Source organism: Diabrotica undecimpunctata, chromosome 7 (assembly GCF_040954645.1).
Source record: "Diabrotica undecimpunctata isolate CICGRU chromosome 7, icDiaUnde3, whole genome shotgun sequence".
Lineage (NCBI taxonomy): Eukaryota > Metazoa > Arthropoda > Insecta > Coleoptera > Chrysomelidae > Diabrotica > Diabrotica undecimpunctata.
The window spans coordinates 54,498,982-54,505,928 of NC_092809.1; positions in this window are offsets into that span (position 1 = coordinate 54,498,982).

The window sequence follows — 6,947 nt, forward strand, 5'->3', positions numbered from 1 at the left end:
CCACACCGGACTTGTTAATCAAGTACCATATTAGCGTGGCACTCTTCGGCAAATACTCCCACTCTTTTTTATCCCTAGCTGGCCTAAATATCAAAAATCGAATTCATTTTCGTGGTGGTTCCTGTTGCATGCAATTGTCTCCATTAAACGGCGTTAAGTGTTAATTTCAACTTTTCACTATTATCCATCTATTTTAATACAGTGCTTCCTATAGTAAATTTTCTCTCTTGTCGTACAGATGTCCTCCAATTCGATGACACTGAGTCAATTCTGTTTGCCATTTCCTTCATACATTTAGTTCAGTTTATTCTATTCCAGTCTAGTTTATTGTGAGGATTAACCTGATTGACCTGTACCTACATTGATTTGATGAGTGACATGCTGATTAAATCCACGGTAATTCGGTACCTTACTTAAATCATCTACGCTGCTTGCAACGTCCCAATACACCTGCTGCAGGTGCAACCCCTCAAGTGCCTTTATCGACGACCGTTCTATGACAGAACTTTATTACCTGTGACTACCTGCCGCCGACTGTAAGTACAATACCGATTCTTCAAATGTAAGTAGCCGAGATATTTAAGATTCAACGATTATCTTTTCTCCGGTGCTACCTAAATCGTTAGGAATTGATTTATGACTTAAGTTCAGTGCCTTTACTTTATTTATGAACGAACTCTTAATAGCTTAAATTTACGGTATCTATATACATACATACGATATATGATCAGATTTGTTTTATATGTAGCTTTTGTTTATTATAGATTTTACACATATATTTGAGGTGATCACAATCAAACATTTCAGTAACTTCATATTTTCATGTATTTTTAAGGCGTAAAAATCCTTCATTTGTTTTATTTTAAGTTATATCAAATATTGACGTAGATACAACCATAATATTCCTTGCTTTTTCTTATTCTTGAGGATACCAAAGTACTCATAATTATGTTTCAGAGAATATTATTCGTTGTATTTAATAATAAATTGTGCAATCTTGCTATTTAACTGTTCAATAAAATTTTTATAGAGCATTTACTTTAACTATACCTCAATATATTCCTGTTGATGAACTATTTGCCTTTTGTTTTTTTATTATGTATATATTTTTTTCATGTGTATGATATATCTCTTTCAGTCATTGTTATTGACTGATATTACGATTGTATATGTTGCGAAATATTAAGTGTGTAGCGCGTAACCATAATACCTTTTCTCTCATGGTTTATTTTATTCTCGCGTGATTATCCTAACCGTACCTTACCTTTCTCGTTATCTTATTTTATATGTAGTAGGTTTCCTGTTCCTTTAAAAATAGGGTTGTGCCCAAGTACTTTCCTTCTCTTTATCTTCTAACTTCTATTCCCTTTATCTTCAGTACTTCACTAACTAATTCTTTGTATTTGAGCTGCAAAAAACTCCGACCAAGATACCTCTACCAAACTGAAGCCCGAGCCTAGTGCCATTCCCTGGGTAACCTCCACTCTGTCTGCCTTATGATGATGATGATAATAGAACTTAAATTTTAAAATTGACATTGACATTAAAATGTCGCCCACTGAGGATGAGTTATGCTAACGCTGTTAAACGTCAACAATATTAACAAAACTTGATAAACTGCGTTAGGCTTTCACGGTCATCGTCTAACTTGTTAAACTGTTTGTTCGGGCTGTTAGGCCGTTGTCTTCTGAGATTAGTTCTCGACGTTTTGTCAACACTAAGGGTTGGCATCTTCTGGAGATGTTACTGCTTCGGTTGTAATCTGAAACTGGCGCCGCGTTGTACTACGGAGGCAATATTTAAATTTACCACTCACCTCCCCTCCACTGGTTTCGGCTTGAGGGGGTGTGTCGTCGTTCGTAGTAACTTTTCTTTCTTCGTGTTTGGCGGAAAGGGTGTTTGTGGATTTAAATATTGGTATCCATGTCTTGTTTATTTTCAGTCCTTCTTCTATCCGATTAAAATTATTTGGGTGCTTATATATTTCCACCGCTTCCCGATACAACCGTGGGTAGTACTGTGAAGTTTTGTCCAGCATCTGCGTTTCTTCAAACAGTATTCGATGTTCTCCGCTTCTCAAAGCGTGTTTGGCCACGGCAGATTTGTCGAAATGTCTTAAACGACAATGGCTTTTATGTTCATTTATCCTTGTGTTTGTGTGACTTTTTGTGGTTCCCACATATACCATTCCACATGTGCATGGTATTTGGTATCCAGCCGTCGCTAATGGGTTGCGTTTGTCTTTCACCGATCTTAAGCAGTCTTTGATTTTCTTTGTAGGCTTGAAAATGGTCTTTACGTTGGCTTTCTTAAGTATTCGTCTAATTCTGTCCGTTACCCCCGATATATAGGACAAGAACGCTTTGCCTTTACATTATGTTTCTTCGTCCTTTCTTCTAGAGATGTTATTCATCGCTTTGTGTATTTCTCTTCTGGTATAACCATTAGAGGTAGCGCTTTTTCAATATGAAGAAGTTCACTTTGGAAATGCTGTGGTTCACAAATTCTCTTTGCTCTCTTCGCCAGAGTTTTGATGATACCTTGTTTTTGGCTTGGATGATGATTTGAGTTCCTGTTTAGGTATCTGTCCATGTGTGTAGGTTTTCGATACACTTCATGTCCTGAGTAACCTTCGTTTAATTTACTAATACATCTAGGAACGCTAGTTGTTGTGTTTATATAAGACAGGAAATGGTTAAGTTTTTCTACTCCGTGACCTCAAATCACAAAAGTGTCATCGACGTATCTAAATCATACCCTTGGCTTGTATGCTGAGTCTATTACCCTCTTCTCTAAATGCTCCATGAACAGGTTGGCTACGATCGGGCTTAATGGGCTTCTCATTGCTACTCCATCTACCTGTTCATAAATCTGGTCTTCCCATAAAAATTAGGTGGTAGTGAGGCAAATATGGTATAATTCCACCATATCCTGGAAAACTAGTCCCTTAATTGAATTCAGGACGTCTTCTAGGGGAACTCTCGTAAATAGGGAAACAACATCAAGGCTAACAAAAATGTCAGATTCCTGTAAAGTTATTCCTTTGATCTTCTCAATGAAATGGGCGGAGTCTTTTACAAATGCATCGTTTTTTCGATTACAACCACATATAGGATTCATTATTATTAACATAAAAGATATATTAAAAGCGCTCTGGTCGCTGAAAGTTCAAAAACTTAAATTAATTTTATTGGACTAAATTTGTGGGCTCAGTTACTATCCTCAGCTCTGTTAACAATGCATAGTTATTACACGAAATGCTGAAACTACTTATATTTTCTTCCAAAATATTGCCTGTAGTTGAAAACATGTGAAGTTTAAAACGTCTTTTTTTGAGTCAGGTACCATGCTCATTAGAAAGGAAATGTCTGGATCTTCATATGGTGTTATGGTCGATCTTTTTTTCACAGACATGGTTTAGGGATCATACGAGATTTTTGACTACTAAGATTTTTTGGGAATTTGCCAATATTTGCTACACTGGATGAAGTATCGCCACGAGTCGAATAATGGCTCTCGGTCGGTGAAACAAGAGGGGACTCATGTTCTAAAGGAATTACATGCTGGGATTCGTTATTTTTCTCATTTTCACATTGCGACTCGTTATCGCCGATATTATTTGCTCTCACAAGAATAGTCTATAAATTGTTCCGATGAAGGTTCTAGGCTATTCTTAATTTGCCTGGATTTAGTAAATATCGTGAGAAAATGCATGTATTCAACAAGGTAAATGAGGTCGCATTTTTTGGCGGCAGAACCAGTTTTTTAATTGTAGTGTGTAAGATCCTCGCAAGTTCTTCCATCGTTCTTTGCAAACCGCAACTACAACTTAGTTAAAACAATACTTTCTCCAAAGATTTTTATCACAAACATTGTTTTTTTTTATATTTTGCTTTTGCTACTGGAAGTTTATTTTAAGTACTATCCTACTATTTTTTAAGAGGACATATTACGTACGCAAAATTGTGTACGAAACATCTATAACAATTTGGACAGTATCCCAGCCAGAATATCTGACCAAACCATCAAGACAATTATGGCTTAAAACAGCATGTAGATTCTGGGGAACTTTAAAATTTGCCTAATTTATGTGGCTCTATTGATAGAAAGCATATCAGGATTAAAGCTCTCCGAAATCTGGGTCGGCATACTTTAATTACCAAGGATATTTTTCTATTGTATTGTTAGCTGACGCAGACGGGTTATTGTTGTCGGTTGATATTGAAGAATTTGGACAAAATACTTATGGCAGAGCATTCAAAGAAAACGCATTTGGAAAAGCAGTAGTTAGTGACCAACTTGGTTTTCTTGAACCTAAACCGTTGCCAGGAGAAAATGACAATGCAAGTTTTTCTTACTATTTCGTAGCAGACAAAGATTTTCCCCCTCTTAAGATTTTGGCATGAAAACCTATCCCAGAAGACAATATTAACAAATGATAAACGAATATCTAATTACAGACTTTCTCGAGGTCGAAGATCTATTGAGTGTGCATTTGGTTTGCTAACTTCAAAGTTCAGAGTATTGGAGATGCCAATATCGCACGTTCCTAAGAAAAGTGTAATAAGTCAAAATAACAAAATTTTTCAGGAGAGGAAAAACAGTTTTTGTCATTTTTACAATGCGAATAGATGAACCCAGAAGTGAATTTATAAATTTTCAAATAGCATTAAAAAAAAGTAAATAAATTATTATTTCATAATCTACCTAAATCTTTTTATGAAACAAAACGGTTTTTGAGATAATGAGTAATTTTTTTTAAAAAATTTATATGTTACAGTTTTCTTTGAAAAATAATTAAAATCTATATAAAAGAATTTGAAGATACAACATATTGAAATCATGATTTTTATTAGAAAATAGTTTTTAAACAGAACATAAACACTGTATAAACTGAAATTATCTCCTTCTAAATTTTTCATGAATATTTTAACATAATGAATCATAGAATACTTGGTAATATTTAGAAATATACCCTTTTTTCACAAAAAACTGTAGGTCGTCTCTTTTTTTCTCAGTCAATTGTCGTTTCGAATTATAAGCTTTTTTTAATGTCGGCAACTGTATTTGATTAGGTGAATTTTGAATGCGCTTAGCATTAGCACGCGGTTTTTTGAGAATATCGACTGCCTTGAAATGTGTCTGAGAGAAAGAAGTTTTAAATCTGCAACACTTTTACTGCCTTCGATAAAATCTCTAGTAGTCTGTGCCCTTAAGTAGTGGCTTTAAAATTTCGGAATTGACTGAATATGTTCTCGGATGTCATTTTTTTATATTGGAATCTACTTTACGATGTTTCTGTCTTCACTTACTGATCCGGCTGAAGTGCGCTTTTTTATTACTGTATCAATTATTGTTCTATCATTTATATTTAAAGTTTTTTTTTTAAATAGTTTACATACTCGGATTTTCTTTTGATTCACTTTGAAATAAAATGCATTATTCAGTTGCCTCTTGTTAGGATTTTGGTACCTGGAGTTTGGTTGTATAGTTTCCATATTTCGATTTATAAATTCTCTTTTTTTGATAATATCACTCAAACTATAAAACTCATTAAACATATGCACTCTCTCATATTGTTCGATTTTCTCGCTACATTTGAATCTGCATTTATCAGTACATGCCGCCTGTACGTCTCTCGATGGTATAACCTTTGTGATTTTGAATATGACATATACTTTTTACCCATATTCCGCAACATCTTAGTTTTTAATTTTATCCACTCTGTTTCTTTACGAATCCTTTTTCTTGCCTTTTTTTCTTCAACGTCTTTCGACTGTCCGATGTTAGATTCTGACTCAGTTACTGAAGTAGAAGATTCTTCTGCTAAATTTAATCGGAATTTTGAGGTTGAATTAGCTACAGAGTCTGTACACCGTGGTTAACGTGCTGATCTTGTGGAAGATGATAAGCTCGATGAAGATGAAGAACCATTTAATGAAGAGCTATTCGTTGAAGATGAGGAACTGCTTGATGAAGATGAATCAGAATCATAATTTGGATCTTTAATACTATCATCACTACGACAATCTTCCAGGTCAAAACATCGTTAGTTTAAATCTTCGGTATGGCTAGTTACATTTTGTTGGGTATTTGTAGGAAACGATTCTATATTTTGTTCAACAACATCGGAATCAATGACGTTTTGAAGATTTTCAAATGCTAAACAGCCTTCTTCATTTTCTTTTACATGTTCGCTTTTCACTTAATGTTTTGTCTCTTCGGAATCAGTATTAGTAGCATTTGACACAGGATCTATATCCTTTTTGCTTGAGTAAGAAAACGATGATGATGACTCTACTTGTTTCTCTTGAAACGGAATTTCTTCCCTGCAATTATTTTCTATTTCGTTAATTCCATTATTTTGGTCGCTGCATAGGGATTCACTTCCCACAAGATCTTTCGTCATGTCTGAATCACTATTATTAAGATTTGCTACATTAGGACCTGTATTCTTTTTATAAGGAGACGATAATAAGTACTCTTCTGGTTTTTTCTTAAAATTAATTGCTTCTAAGCAACCATTTTCTACTTCTTTGATTTGCTTATTTCGATCGCTGCATAGGGCAGCCTGCATTATACGACTTGTTCCTGAACTCATTTAATCTGTAAAAACAAAATACACTGTTGACTAGCAAAGAAAAGTACATATCTGATGTATTATAGAAAAAAGCTGCTTGCTTGCATATTTATAAAATTCCAAAATTAACTGTAAGCATTCATCGAGCTGAAAGAGATCTGTTTTTGTCCCAAATCACTATGTTTGGCTGTTACTTTATAAATCTTAATTTTTAATCGGCATTCTTTTATCTATCTGCATCTATCTAAAAATTTTGCATACAAGAACCTTTAACAGTTAGATTAAATTTCAACTTCAGTTTATAACCTGGGGTTTCAACGGCCAGATTTTTTATGTCAAATAAAATGCATTCTAATAAAGTTTTATA